The sequence below is a fragment of the Pinus tabuliformis genome, chromosome 2_2, assembly GCF_031772625.1.
Source record: "Pinus tabuliformis cultivar Carrire ecotype Pingquan chromosome 2_2, CPIR1, whole genome shotgun sequence".
NCBI classification, from domain to species: domain Eukaryota; kingdom Viridiplantae; phylum Streptophyta; class Pinopsida; order Pinales; family Pinaceae; genus Pinus; species Pinus tabuliformis.
In genome coordinates, this window is record NC_142300.1 from 934209803 (window position 1) to 934224957 (window position 15155).

Below are 15155 nucleotides of genomic sequence, written 5' to 3' on the forward strand. Positions count from 1 at the left end.
AGTCCATGAAGAGATTTGATGACTTGGCACTTGGACATGATAGAGCACCCTTAAAGGAGAAAGGGGTTGCTTCAACCACCAAGAGAGACCTTGTCATTATGCAGTAATGAATTTTTATATGTTTTGAGTGGGTGAAATGTCTTAAAGATGAAGTCTGACTTTGTTAAAAAGACCCTTCATGAAAGGCTAGATGTCAGCCTAAGAGAAAGATATAAATTTGTGAGAGGAGAGACATCATTCCACCCATCCAAGGAGCAACACATCAAAGAATATACCTCTGAACTAGTTGTAGATCAAAAGAAGCTCAAGGGAAGTAGAGAAGGAGCATTTTTGTGTCTTCTTGAGACTGTTTTTGGGACGATATTGATAGGCAACAAGACGAGGGCCAAGTGGTCAATCATGGGAAGATTTTGTGGACGTTTGTCGATGTTTTCTTTGTATTTCAGGCCACAAGTTCTCTGGGTTGATTGCAGGTGAATGACATATATATTAAGGAAGGTCGAGAGCCTAGTAAGAGGCCTAACGTAGGTGGCAATCACAGCAGGGGATAACATAGTTAGAAGAGGTCCGAAGTGAGGGAAAACACAAGGTTTGGATAAGAATTTAGGGATGACGTGTGCCCTAACCACAACTCAGAAAATGCACAAAAGCCGAGGTCAATGGGAGCAGCAGGAGGTTGCAGAACAAGGTATGTTTGTCCTCTTGTATTTATGTTGTTGCTAGTGGATGGTTGTCCTTGTTTGGACAGAGTTTGAAGGGCATTTGAAGGGTAGCAGAAGGTGTCCTTGCAACCATAGATCAGTTTGACAAGGAATTCGACTGTTATAAGATGGGCAGACTTTGAGAAGCCTAGGGGTTTGGTTCTTGGAGAAATAAGGGCAACCAAGTAGGCTTATGAATCATCCCTAAGTTGATTGTTGGAGAAGGACTTTCAACAGTCAGAGTGGGCAACCCTCCATGCCCTAAGATTGTCTTAGTTGGAGCAGCACAAGAAGGCAATAGTGGAAAGAAGTCCCAAAGAGATGAGGAGTAGTAGTGGGCAGTTTATGAATTGTCCACAAACGAAGTTTTGAACACCTCACAATAAGACACTATGTGTTGATTCAATGATGAACTAATGATCAGCTAAAGGGCACTTGGTGAGTCGTGTTTAGTACCCTAAAGGAGCAGGATTCAGTGAATGAAAGTGTGCACAACGAAGCAACTTAGAGAGAGCCGAGATTGTCTAGATCATGGGGAAGAGGATTCAGTTGAAGACATGGAGGTGCGGTCTTGACTAGCTTGGCAGTGGGATTGGCTGGGAGTTCTCATGAATTGGTAGTGAACCTGGTGAACAACAGTTTGTTGTATGGAAGATTGTTGAACATGGATTTCCTTTGACTTGCAATGGATCGTTGTGACAACTCGAGGATTGCTTTAGCATAGATGAAATTGGCATGGACAAGATTGTTTCGTGTGATGGACAGGATGGTGTCAGGCTAGTTTCTTACTTGGATTGTGATGTTGCATATCCGATATTGGAGGGATGTGCATGTCTTGTGCTTGACCTGGGAATATGAGTGCTTGCAAGACTGAGTTGTAGTGATGGTGGCACGTGTTTGACCGTAGCTCGGACTGACCTTGTAGGACACGAGATCAATAACAGTATGAGTCAGTGGAGACCATGTAGACTCAGAAGGAGTCTAGCTTAAGAGGGAATGACCCTATGGAAGTTTCAGATCTTCAGGTTCTGTAGATGGTGACGAGTAACTTCCTAGTGTTGGAAGTACCTCCCTCACTAAGGAGTGTTGAGATTTGTAGCTTGGGGGGTACTCCAGACTCTAGGGTACAGGGTTGTTAAGGATTTGGACCCACATGGGCTTTGTGGGCTAGAGTACCCAAGCAATGGGCTTTGCACCCAAAGTTGCGGGTGTGAATCCATGAGGAGATTTAATGACTTTGCACTTGGACATGATAGAGCACACTTAGAGGAGCAAGGGGTCGCTTCAAACACCAAGAGAGCCCTTCTCATTGTAGAGAAATGAATTTTTATATGTTTTGAGTGGGTGAATTGTCTTAAGGATCAAGTCGGCCAGAGTTAAAGAGACCCTTCTTTAAAGGCTAGAAGTCACCCTAAGCGAAAAAGATAAGTATGTGAGAGGAGAGAACTCATTTCACACATCCAATGAGCGACATATCAAAGAATATACCTTTGAACTAGCCACAGATTAGACAGAGCTCAAACGAAGTGGATAAGGAGCATTTTTGTGTCTTCTTGAAACTGTTTTGAGGGCCAAAATTGATAGGCAACAAACTGAGGGCTAATAGGTGAATTTTATGGCAGATTTTGTTCATATTTGAGGGTTTTCTCTGTGTTTCAGTTAGTGTTTTTAAACCGGAACCGGTCTAACCGGGATTGGTTTGGTCTAAACGAATCGGTTTTAGAAAAATACATTAAATAATTAATTTTTAATGAAACAAAACTATTTTTAAGATTTAAAACCATGATTCCAAGCCAATAGAGACAAAATATGCAAAGTTTGCCCATTTATATACCATGTAAAGGTGAATATATCGAAATGGCGCCGAGTGCAATACGTATCATCGACAAAATAGCAAAATACATAAGCAATCAGGCTCAAAATGGCCTATAAAGTCCAAAAACAATGTTGCAAGCTATGAGGCCATTGGCCTACTACAAGTCTACAATGTACACATGCTCAATCATCAAGTTCATCACCACTACTAGCCACAGGATCATCATCAGGAGCTACATAGACATCATCTAGTTCAGAGTCTGAAGATGCCCTAGTCTGATCTGCAACCTCAGTAGCAATGCCACCAATAACAATAGAAGTGGACCTAATGGAAGCACGAGTTTGTCAACCTGCATGACTAGTGCCTTCCATTGGTTCTTTGCCTTTCCTTGATGTAGCTACTGATCTTGGTTCTAATGCCGCCACAAAATGTGCTTCATCCCCCGCTAAAGCCATGTCGATATCAAAATCAGCCTCAAACACAGGATCTTTAGTCTCCTCCACACATTCTGATGTTGGATCGATATCGTCCAACACAATGGGATCTAGATCAAGTGCTTTGTTCATCATTTGGTTCCTCCTCAGTCGAAGGTTGTATTGCACGAAAACAAGATCATTTAACCATTTTCGTTCCTTCAAGGCTTGGAGAGGGTGTTTTTGGAGGGAAAGCACCCTTAATTTCCCTCTAAAACCCCTAAACTACATTGGAAAAGTCGCACTGTGGGTCCTCGGTGGGCATGGCAGGTAATCAGCCGGTTTACTACAGTTTAGGACCAGCTTAGGACCGGTTAGGTCAAATTTTTCCACACAACCTATTAAACCTGGTTTTTTCACCAGTTCCAACCGATGGGCCTGCTAACCCGCCGGTTAGACCGGTAACCGGTTAGCTACGCCAGTTTTTAAAACTATGGTTTCAAGCCGCTGGTTCTCTGGGTTGATTGAAGGTCGAGAACATATCTTTTGGGGAGGTCAAATAGGCCTATTAGGACGTCTAACCTAGGCCGAAATCACAGCAAGGGGAAACACAGTTAGAAGACGTCTGAAGTGAGCGAAAACACAAGTTTTGGACATGAATTTAGCACTGACATGTGCCCTAAACAAAGCTCAAAAATTGCAAAAAAGTCGAGGTCAAGGCGAGCAACAGGAGGTTGTAGAACAAGGTATGTATGTCCTCTCTTATTGATGTTGTTTGCTAGTAGATGGTTGTCCTAGTTTGGACAGAGTTTGAAGGGCATCTAAAGGATTGTTTGGAGGGGAGCAAAAGGTGTCCTTACAACCCTAGATCTGTTTGACAAGAACAACCTTGACAGTTGTAAGACGGGCAGACTTTAAGAAGCCTAAGGGTTTTGTTCTTAGATAAATAAGACCAACCAAGTAGGCTTATGAATCATCACTAAGCTGATTGTTAGAGAAATATTTTAGACAGACATAATGGGTAGCCCTCCATGCCCTAAGATCTTTATTGGAGCAACACAAGAAGGCAATAATGGGAAGAGGTCCCAAAGAGCTGAAGAGAAGCAGTGGGCAGTCTAGAAGTTGTTTACAAACAGAGTTGTAAACAACTCAAAAGAAGACCATATGTGTTGATTTGTTTGATGGACTAATGATCAGCTAGATGGCAGTTGGTGAGCCATGTTCAGTGACTTAAAGGAGCAAGATTCATTGATAGAGGCAGATGAATTTGTGCAATGCTACATCAACGAGTAGGTGAAGTGTTGTTTTGTTCAAGTTAGAGTGGTTAACAAAGCATTGACATAACACCGTAGTTTGTATTTCCAGTATTAGTGATCGTATGAGGGCCATGATCCTTGGTACAGGAGACCTAGACAGGTTTACTACAATTTGTTAATATAATGAAGTTGGGCTGTTGAAAAATGGTAAAAAGTTGCCTATTTATGTACATGTTGATTTATTGTCGTATTTATTCCACTGTGCAAAGTAGTTTGTTGTGGCATTTGAGTTGGTTGTGTCATAGATTCAAAGACCCTAACCTAGATACTCTAGTGGCCATGGAAAATCAACATCCTCATCTCTAGGCCACATTGTGTGGGGGTGTGCGTGTGATGTGGAGCAAGAAATCACATAAATTTAAACATACCATTTGATGTATATGTCAAACCACTAACTAAGTGGTACTACCCAAGAACCACACTAGAAGGAGAAAACTTCAAGTAAACAAACAATAATAACAATATTTTGTTGGAAAATAGCATCACTCACCCATCCTTTGCGCTGCATCTACACTGCCTATCTTCTCCCCTCGACCCCAAGACACTACAATTGTAGTCACTCACTACACAAAGTAATATTATATATGAGATCATGAATAAACCACAAGATTTAATAACAAATATACAAAGTGATGTATTAAACATACACATACCTGCCCTCCCTTGGGTAATATTATAGAAGCGAATACAATAAATCACTTACAATTTTTAGAATGTCTCATCCATCCTCTACCATATTTGTAGAATTTCTAACGCATCTTCACCACTTCAACTTTGTAGATTGTACAATTGTAGCTCTTCACTACATAAAGAAGATCAATATAATTGATTCTGAGAGCATAGATAAAGCATATAATAAATTGAATAGCAAACAAATGGAGCCACAAATTAAAAAAATATACTTTTAATTGAAGCGCATTGCATATAGGTATGTTGACTCACCCTCATTTACGAACAATAACCTCGACTTTTCTTGTTTGCTTCCTTTGTTTCCTTTTCAACACCCAACAAATAAAATCGAGACCAAATTACAAAGAACATGAACCAAAAAAAGGAAAATGAGTACAACAAACCCAATAAACAAAACCAAGACAGAAATATAAAAAACGAGAAGAAAAAAAAGATGAAACAAAGAAAAACAATTACAACACAAAGCATGGCCATGCTCAAACTCAACAAAACAAAACATGCAAATAAGAAAGAAAGAAAAATGCAAACATCCCCTCTGCACATCACCTCTCCTGTAATGTGCCCTCCTCCGCTAGAAGGAAAAGAAGTCACTGAATAAGGTTAAAACACACACAGTTAGTAATGGTAAGCATATTTCAAAACCAATAATTATTCATAATAGGAAACAAACCTTCCCTAGAGTTTGTTTTATGACAATGAACACTCTCTTTTGTATTCCACTTGCTCGCGCTGATCAGAACAAGTCATCTACGAAAGATACAAAATAAGATCTTAGAATTGTTATATAAATTAAGCTAGAGATTTGAATGTAATTATTAATCATAACAAGAAACACACCTCTCTTTGAGTTTGTTATATAAAAAAGAGGCCATTTTGTATTTCATGTGTTCATGCTCACTAGACAAGTATTCTGCAATAAATACACAATAAAATATTAAATTTATAATAAAAGTTAAACTAGAGAATTTGGAGGCATGAATTTGGCTTGCAACTTTGAGTCCAGTTATATTCCATGCTATATCACAAAAAAATATAAATTATCACAAAAAATATTAATTTTCTAAAGTAGATGTACATATACTAGGAATAATACAAACAATGCTTTCATACCATAGGGTCCACAAGGCGATAGTGTTGTATGTTAGCACGATGGTTGATTGGTTGAAGGGCCGGTATGCTTGCTCGCTCAACATTACCCTCCTCTACTATAGGGCATGCACTATGGGGGTGTCTGTGTCATGTGGAGCAAATAAAATGCAAATTTAAAGATACCATGTGATGTATATGTCAATCAACTAATTGAGTAATACAACCCAAGTCCCATGCTCGAAGGAGAAATAGTAGTGCAAAGAAATAATAAAAATACTATTTTATTGGAAAACTATGACTCACCCATCCTCTATGTTGGATTAGCATTGCTTAAACTTTCTTCTCCACTCGACTATCCCAAACACTATGATTGTAGTCACTTACTGCACAAAGTAATTTTGTATATGAAATCATGAATAAACCACAAAAGAAATTGAATAAGATATACAGAGAGATAAATTAATCATACACATACCTACTCGCTCTTCACTAATGTTATAGCAACAACAACCATGAACAATAAGCCCTGAAAATGTGAACCCAGGTATAACTTTTCTCTTTATTTTGTATCAAAGTTTTCAAAAAATCTCAAAGCTCACACCCATTAACAAGATCAAATACCTTGAAGCAATGACAAAAGGATAAATCATCATGCAAACGACATATATTACGATGAATTAAAGCACAATATTATTATGTTGGAAATAAATATGGGTCACCAATCGTTTGCGATGCGTTTGTAGAATATCTAAGGTCATTTCGCCACTCGACCTTCTTAGACTATAGAACTATAGTCGTTCACTACACAAAGAAAATCAATATAAATTGATTTGAGACCACATATAACACATATAATAAATTGAAAAGCAAGAAAATAGAGTCACGAATGAGGAAAAGATAATTGTGAGTGAAGTGCATTGCATATAGTTAAGGTGATTCACCTTCATTTATGAACCATAACCTCCATCTCATTTCTTTAATTTTCTCTCCCTACAAACAAAACCAAGACCAAACTACAAGAAATGAGAAAACGAGTACAACACAAGGCATGGTCACTCTCAAACTTGACAAAAACGAAATATGTACACAACCACAAACAAAAACTTGGAAACTCCCCCCTTGCACATTATTTCTATTGCAGTATCCTCTCCTCTACTGAAAAGAAAAAAGGTGGGGTGAATAAGGTTAAAATACAAACATAGATAGTAATGATAAGCATATTTCAAAACCGATAATTATTTATAATAGGAAACATACCTCCTAAATAACTTGTTATATAACGATAGGCACTCTATTTTGTATTCCATTTACTTGTGCTCACCAAAACAAGCCATCTACAAAAAATATATAATAAAATATTAGAATCATTATAAAAATAATATTAGAGAGTTGAATGTAATAATCAATCATAATATGAAACATACATGTCTTTGAGTTTTTTTATATAAAGGGGGATAATCCATATTGTATTTCACATATCCGTGCTCACTGGAATCACCCATATGAAATAGATACACAATAAACTATTAGGATTCTAATAAAAGTTAAACTAGAGAATTGAAAGGCAGGAATTTGTCATCCAACTTACGTACAATCCATTTATATTCCATGTTATATCGCAAAATATATAAATTTTCTAAATTAGAAGTAATTCTACTAGGAATAATGCAATTAATGTTGTCATAAGAGAAATAATTCTTTTTGTAGAGAGATTTAAGCATATTTAAGCATATTGAACACCTAAAATTCTAGGGACCACAGGGCAATAGTGTTGTCGATTAGCACAATGGTTGATTAGTTGAAGGGTATGTATGCTTGCTTGCTCAACCTTACCACCCTTTGTTGAGATTTGTAGCTTGGGAGGTACTCCAAACCCTAAGGTACAAGGTTGTGGAGGATATGGACACACATGGACTTTGTGGGCAAGAGTACCCAAGCTGTGGGTTTTGCACCCAAAATTGTGGTTGACTCCGTGAAGAGATTTGATAACTTGGCACTTGGACATTATAGAGCACCCTTAAAGGAGAAAGGGGTTGCTTCAACCACCAAGAGAGTCCTTTTCATTGTGGATAAATGAATTTTTATATGTTTTGAGTGGGTGAAATGTCTTAAAGATCAAGTCTGACTTTGTTAAAGAGACCTTTAAGGAAGGGCTAGATGTCAGCCTAAGAGAAAGATATAAATATGTGAGAGGGGAGACATCATTCCACCCATCCAAGGAGCAACACATCAAAGAATATATCTCTAAACTAGTTGCAGATCAGAAGGAGCTCAAGAGAAGTAGAGAAGGAGCATTATTGTGTCTTCTTCAGAGTGTTTTTGGGGCCAATATTGATAGGCAATAGGCCGAGGGCTAAGAGGTGAATTATGCGCAGATTTTGTGGACATTTGAGGAGATTTTTCTTTGTATTTCAGGCCGTAGGTTCTCTGGGTTGATTGCAGGTGAATGACATATATATTAGGGAAGGTCAAGAGGCCTAGTAAGAGGCCTAACGTAGGCGGCAATCACAGCAGGGGATAACATAGTTAGAAGAGGCCTAAAATGAGTGAAAACACAAGGTTTGTAGAAGAATTTAGGGCTGGCGTGTGCCCTAACCACAACTCAGAAAATGCACAAAACCGAGGTCAAGGGAAGCAGCAGGAGGTTGCAGAACAAGGTATGTTTGGCCTCTTGTATTGATGTTGTTGATAGTGGATTCTTGTCCTTGTTTGGATAGAGTTTGAAGGTCATATGAAGGACTGATTGGAGGGTAGCAGAAGGTGTCCTTGCAACCCTAGATCAATTTGACAAGGAATTTGACTGCTATAAGAAGGGCAGACTTTGAGAAGCCTAGTGGTTTTGTTCTTGGAGAAATAAGGGCAACCAAGTAGGCTTATGAATCATCCCTAAGTTGATTGTTGGAGAAGGACTTTTAACAGTGATAATGGGCACCCTTCCATGCCCTAAGATTGTCTTCGTTGGAGCAGAACAGGAAGGCAATAGTGGAAAGAAGTCCCAAAGAGATGAGGAGCAGTAGTGGGAAATTTAGGAGTTGTCCGGAAACGAAGTTGTGAACAACTCACAATAAGACACTATGTGTTGATTCAATGACGGACAAATGATCAGCTAAAGGGCACTTGGTGAGTCGTGTTTAGTGCCCTAAAGGAGCAGGATTCAGTAAATCAGAGTGTGCACAACGAAGCAACTTAGAGGAAGTTGAGATTGTCTAGATCATGGGGCAGAGGATTCAGCTGAAGACATGGAGGTGTGGTCTTGACTAGCTTGGCAATGGGATTGGTTGGGAGTTCTCGTGGATTGGTAGTGAACCTGGTGAACAACAGTTTGTTGTATGGCAAGTTGTTGATCATGGACTTCCTTTGACTTGCCATGGATCGTTGGGACAACTCGAGGATTGCTTTAGCATATATGAGATTGGCATGGACAAGATTGCTTCATGTGATGGACAAGATGGTGGCAGGCTAGTTTCTTCATTGGATCGTGATGTTGCATATCCGATATTGGAGGGATGTGCACGTGTTGTGTTTGACCCAGGAGTATGAGTGCTTGCAGGACTGAGTTGTGGTGATGGTGGCTCGTGTTTGACCGTAGCTCACACTGACCTTGTAGGACACGAGATCAATAGCAGTATGAGCCAGTGGACACCATGTAGACTCAGAAGGAGTCTAACTTAAGAAGGAGCAACCCTATGGAAGTTTCAGATCTTCAGGTTCTGTAGATGATGATGAGTAACTTCCTAGTGTTGGAAGTACCTCCCTCACTAAGGAGGAGTGTTGAGATTTGTAGCTTAAGGGGTGCTCCAGTCTCTAGGGTACAGGGTTGTTGATGATTTGGACCCACATGGGCTTTGTGGGCAAGATTACCCAAGTTGTGGGCTTTGCACCCAGAGTTGTGGGTGTGAATCCATGAGGAGATTTAATGACTTGGCACTTGGACATGATAGAGCACACTTAGAGGAGCAAGGGGTCACTTCAAACACCAAGAGAGCCCTTGTCATTGTAGAGAAATGAATTTTTATATGTTTTGAGTGGGTGAATTATCTTAAAGATCAAGTCGGCCTTAGTTAAAGAGACCCTTCTTTAAGGGCTAGAAGTCACCCTAAGAGAAAAATAAGTATGTGAGAGGAGAGACCTCATTTCACACATCCAATGAGCAACATATCAAAGAATATACGTCTGAACTAGCCACAGATCAGAAGGAGGTCAAACAAAGTGGATAAGGAGCATTTTTGTGTCTTCTTGAAGTTCTTTTGAGGGCCAAAATTGGTAAGCAACAAACTGAGGGCTAAGATTGAAATCACAACAAGGGCTACACAGTTAGAAGACGTCTGAAGTGAGGGAAAACAAAAGTTTTGGATCAGAATTTAGAGCTGACATGTGCCCTAACCGAAGCTTAGAAATTGCAAAAAAGTCAAGGTCAAGGCGAGCAGCAGGAGGTTGTAGAACAAGGTATGTATGTCCTCTCTTATTGATGTTGTTTGCTAGTAGATGGTTGTCCTAGTTTGGACAGAGTTTATGTTGATTTGGGGTAGCATCGGATGTGCTCTAACCATGAAATTCGGTGGAGAGGTTGGGGCACATGAGATCTCCAATACCCAGAAAGGGTTTGGACAGATTCTAAACAGTTCAGGAGATATTAAAATAATTAATATTTTTAATGGAGTCCCTAAGTCTAAACTTAGGGAAATTAAAATATTAATGTGGATTAATACGAAACTGTGTTTCCCGGATGCGGGTGTTTACATAGGATGATGTGATGGTAGAGATAAGGGTCGGCAATTAGCATAGCCACATGGCCACCCGTAAGCTCTCACACACAGATCAATAAAACTGTCTTATAGCCTTCATAAATGCAATTCAATGCAGCACTCACACCAACTTACCAATGCCATCCCAGTTGGGTTCTTCATCATGGAAACCTTAGGTGCTCTTTGGCCCGCACCCTCGTCTGTTCATGCTCCTCTGCCTCTGAAATGTAAATGCCCCCTGGCTGTCGTGGAGCCAAGCACTCGCATGACAACAGGTAGGAGATGCCATATCCTCTGTTGTATAGAGTTCGGGAAGGGCAACCACTAGTCGCAGAGCCTGTTGTGTAACCTGACCCTCGCTTCTGAGCCTTCCGCCTCTGATAACGCCACTCACAGTGACCATTTCTACTTCGTGCCTACTCCTCACAATCAATCCCCTTCTCCCTATGAAATTATGCCTCGACTGCACCAGTGAATGCATTGTAGGAGGGGCAGCAGCAGAGGCAGAATGCTCCATTCTTCGCCCTCAACGGTCTCTGACTCCTCCCCATCGTCAAATCACTTCTCGGCTCGTTATCCTGAAACACGCAGTGGCAGAGGTCGCACTCGCGTTGTTCACTCCCAGCCTTCGCAAACCTGTCCTTCAGCCACTGCTCTCCCTTCTAGCTCTTAGCACTCCAATTATACAACTCAATTCACATACCAATGCTCTCTGGATCGACCTCTTATCAAGGCCACCATAACAGTCACGTTTCAGGAGGAGCCTTCCATCGCTGAAGGACGTCCCACTCGCGCAACGGAGAAGAATGATATTGCTCAGGGCGAGCCTTCTACAGCAGAGCAGAATCGAGAAAATCTGGAGAAAGAAGACACAAGTGAACTGCCAAAAGACGAGGATGACCGCGATGCCTACAGGTGTCTAATTCTTGAAGAACACCCGGCGACACCAAATGACAATTAAACCAACACATGTCTTCAGGTCTCAGGTTCCCGAAACCCAATCCTATGGGTTTATTTCTGCATTTTTGAGCAAAATAGTTTATTTCTGGGTTTTGAAGTTGTTTTCAAAAGAATATCACTCTATGTTCACATGCTGGTTTCCCCTGCGAGGGCAGCAAATCTATTTTGGACTGGACTGGTTTCCCTCTTCTGGGCAGTCTTCATTTTGTTTTAGTTGCAATATGCCATGAACATTGGCTACGAACTGCAGAGGCCAATGCCTCCATGTATCATTTTGTTACAATAATAGATTTCAGACATATTTAGAAAATAAAAATATATATAAAACTGTGTTAGAATGGTCCAAAAGACATGGATCAAGCCAGATCTAATCTTAGCAGTTGATTAGGGACTTAATCTCGGCCGTTGATAGGTCAACGAGAAAAGTATAAGAGGAGGCTTCAGGGTCACTTGGAGAACACACCAAATGATCAGCCATTCTATTCTCTAGGGCGGGGTTTGCTAAGAGAGATAGAATCAGTGATCGAGAGAGCAGCTGAGGGGCATTGAGTACAGAGAAACAAAGAAGGCAGACCTTGTGTCGGGAGAGCAGAGCAGTAGCTAGGGAGGGTGACGTAGAGCCAGTAAGGGCTCACACAGGGCCACGCAAAGGCAACCAAGTGTTGCGCAGAGCACTAGAGGGGGCCAGCGCAACTGACGCAGAGGATCCCAGAGCTGACGCAGGGTCTCGTGGGGCTAACGCAAGGCCAGCGTGAGATAGAGAGGGGCTGATGTAGTCCAGATTAGGCAGACGTTGGGGTTGCAGGAGCAGTTTTGTGCTGAGGAGCTGCCGGAAGGGTTTTCTGGGGTTTTAGCCAAGAGATTTCTCTCAAACTGTGAGGTATAGATGCTAAGGAAATTCTCTGTTGGGTAGGCCAGTTTCGGCACCCAGGTTGTACTCTGATATTGCTTAATAAGAAATCCCTCAGATAGCTGCACTAGTTTTCCCGCATTGGGTTTTTCCGGGGACATTGGTCCAAAAATAATGGTGTCATGTGGTGTGTTTGTTTTTGTTTCTTTTAGTTGTTGATCTGTAATATGTTGAGCATGCACTAGTGTTTATTTTTAGTATTTACTTTGTAAATAACTTGTTAAAGAAAAATATCAAGTAGGTAGGAATAAATCAGAAAAAGTGCATGAAAGGTTTCTAAACTAAGTAAACTTAGAAACTTCAAGAGTTTATATGGCATCTAAAGGATTGTTTGGAGGGGAGCAGAAGGTGTCCTTTCAACCCTAGATCTATTTGACAAGAAGAAATTTGACAGTTGTAAGAAGGGAAAACTTTAAGAATCTAAGGGTTTGGTTCTTAGATAAATAAGACCAACCAAGTAGGCTTATGAATCAACACTAAGTTGCTTGTTGGAGAAAGATTTTTGACAGTCATAATGGGCAGCCCTCCATGCCCTAAGATTGTCTTCATTGGAGCAATACAAGAAGGCAATAATGGGAAGAGGTCCCAAACAACTGAAGAGAAGTAGTGGGCAGTCTAGGAGTTGTTTATAAACGGAGTTGTAAACAACTCACAAGAAGACCCTATGTGTTGATTCGTTGATGGACTAATGATCGGCTAGAGGGCAGTTGGTGAGCCATGTCCAATGACTTAAAGGAGCAAGATTCATTGATAGAGGCAGATGAAGTTGTGGAACGCTACATCAGCGAGTAGGTGAAGTGTTGTCTTGTTCACGGTAGATTCGTTAATGAAGGACTGACATCAAACCCTAGTTTGTATTTCTTGTGTCAGTGATTGTATGAGGGCCATGATCCTTGGTACAAGAGGCCTAGATACTTTAGTCCCATGGAAAATAAACATCCTCATCTCTAGGGCACATTGTGTGGGGGTGTGTGTGTGATGTGGTTAAAGAAATCACATAAATTTAAACATACCATTTGATGTATATGTCAAACCACTAACTAAGTGGTACTACTCGAGAACATGCTAGGAGAAAACTTCAAGTAAACAAACAATAATAACACTATTTTGTTGGAAAACAACATGACTCACCCATCCTTTGCGCTGTATCTACATTGCCTATCTTCTCCCCTCGACCCTCCAAGACGCTACAATTGTAGTCACTCACTACACAAAGTAATATTATATATGAGATCATGAATAAACCACAAGCTTTAATAACAAATATACAAAGCGATGTATTAAACATACACATACCTACCCTCCCTTGGGTAATATTATAGAAGCGAATAGAATAAATCACTTACAATTTGTAGAATTTCTAAGGCATCTTCACCACTTCACCTTTGTAGATTGTACAATTGTAGCTCTTCACTACCTAAATAAGATCAATATAGTTGATTATGAGAGCATAGAGAAAGCATATAATAAATTGAATAGCAAACAAATGGAGCCACAAATTAGCAAAATATACTTTTACTTGAAGTGCATTGCATATAGGTATGTTGACTCACCCTCATTTACGAACAATAACCTCGACTTTTCTTGTTTTCTTCCTTCGTTTCCTTTTCCACACCCAACAAATGAAACCGAGACCAAATTACAAAGAACATGAACCAAAAAAAAAGGAAGACGAGTACAACAAACCCAATAAACGAAACCAATATAGAGGTACAAAAAACGAGAAAAAAGGATCAAACAAAGAAAAATAGTTACAACACAAAGCATGGCCATGCTAAAACTCAACAAGATAAACATGCAAAAAATAAAAAAAAAAAATGCAAACATCTCCTCTACACATCACCTCTCCTGTAATGTGCCCTCCTTTGCTAGAAGGAAAAGAAGTCACTGAATAAGGTTAAAACACACACAGTCAGTAATGGTAAGCATATTTCAAAACCAATAATTATTCATAATAGGAAACAAACCTTCCCTAGAGTTTGTTTTATAACAATGAACACTCTCTTTTGTATTCCACTCGCTCGTGCTGATCAGAACAACTCATCTACAGAAGATACAAAATAAGATCTTAGAATTGTTATATAAATTAAGCTAGAGATTTGAATGCAATTATTAATCATAATAAGAAACACACCTCTCTTTGAGTTTGTTATATAAAAAGAGAGGCCATTTTGTATTTCATGTGTTCATGCTCACTAGACAAGTATTCTACAATAAATACACAATAAAATAATAAATTTCTAATAAAAGTTAAACTAGAGAGTTTGGAGGCATGAACTTGGCTTGCAACATCAAATACAGTTATATTCAATGCTATATCACAAAAAAATATAAATTTTCTAAAGTAGATGTACTTCTACTAGGAATAATACAAACAATGCTTTCATACCATAGGGTCCACAAGGCGATAGTGTTGTATGTTAGCACGATGGTTGATCGGTTGACGGGTTGGTATGCTTGCTCGCTCAACATTACCCAACTCTACTATAGGGAATGCACTTTGGGGGTGTCTGTG

At 39.9% G+C, this 15155-nt stretch overlaps 1 long non-coding RNA gene across 1 annotated transcript; it reads right to left on the reverse strand.

The window, feature by feature from the left end:
* Window positions 1-13768: 13768 nt before the first annotated feature.
* Window positions 13769-14389, reverse strand: LOC149196221 (uncharacterized). Its single transcript, XR_016254109.1, has 3 exons — window positions 14194-14389; window positions 13987-14057; window positions 13769-13846 (listed from the first exon to the last, which is right to left on the reverse strand). It is a non-coding gene; the product is annotated as an uncharacterized LOC149196221 (long non-coding RNA).
* Between the last annotated feature and the right edge of the window lie 766 nt (window positions 14390-15155).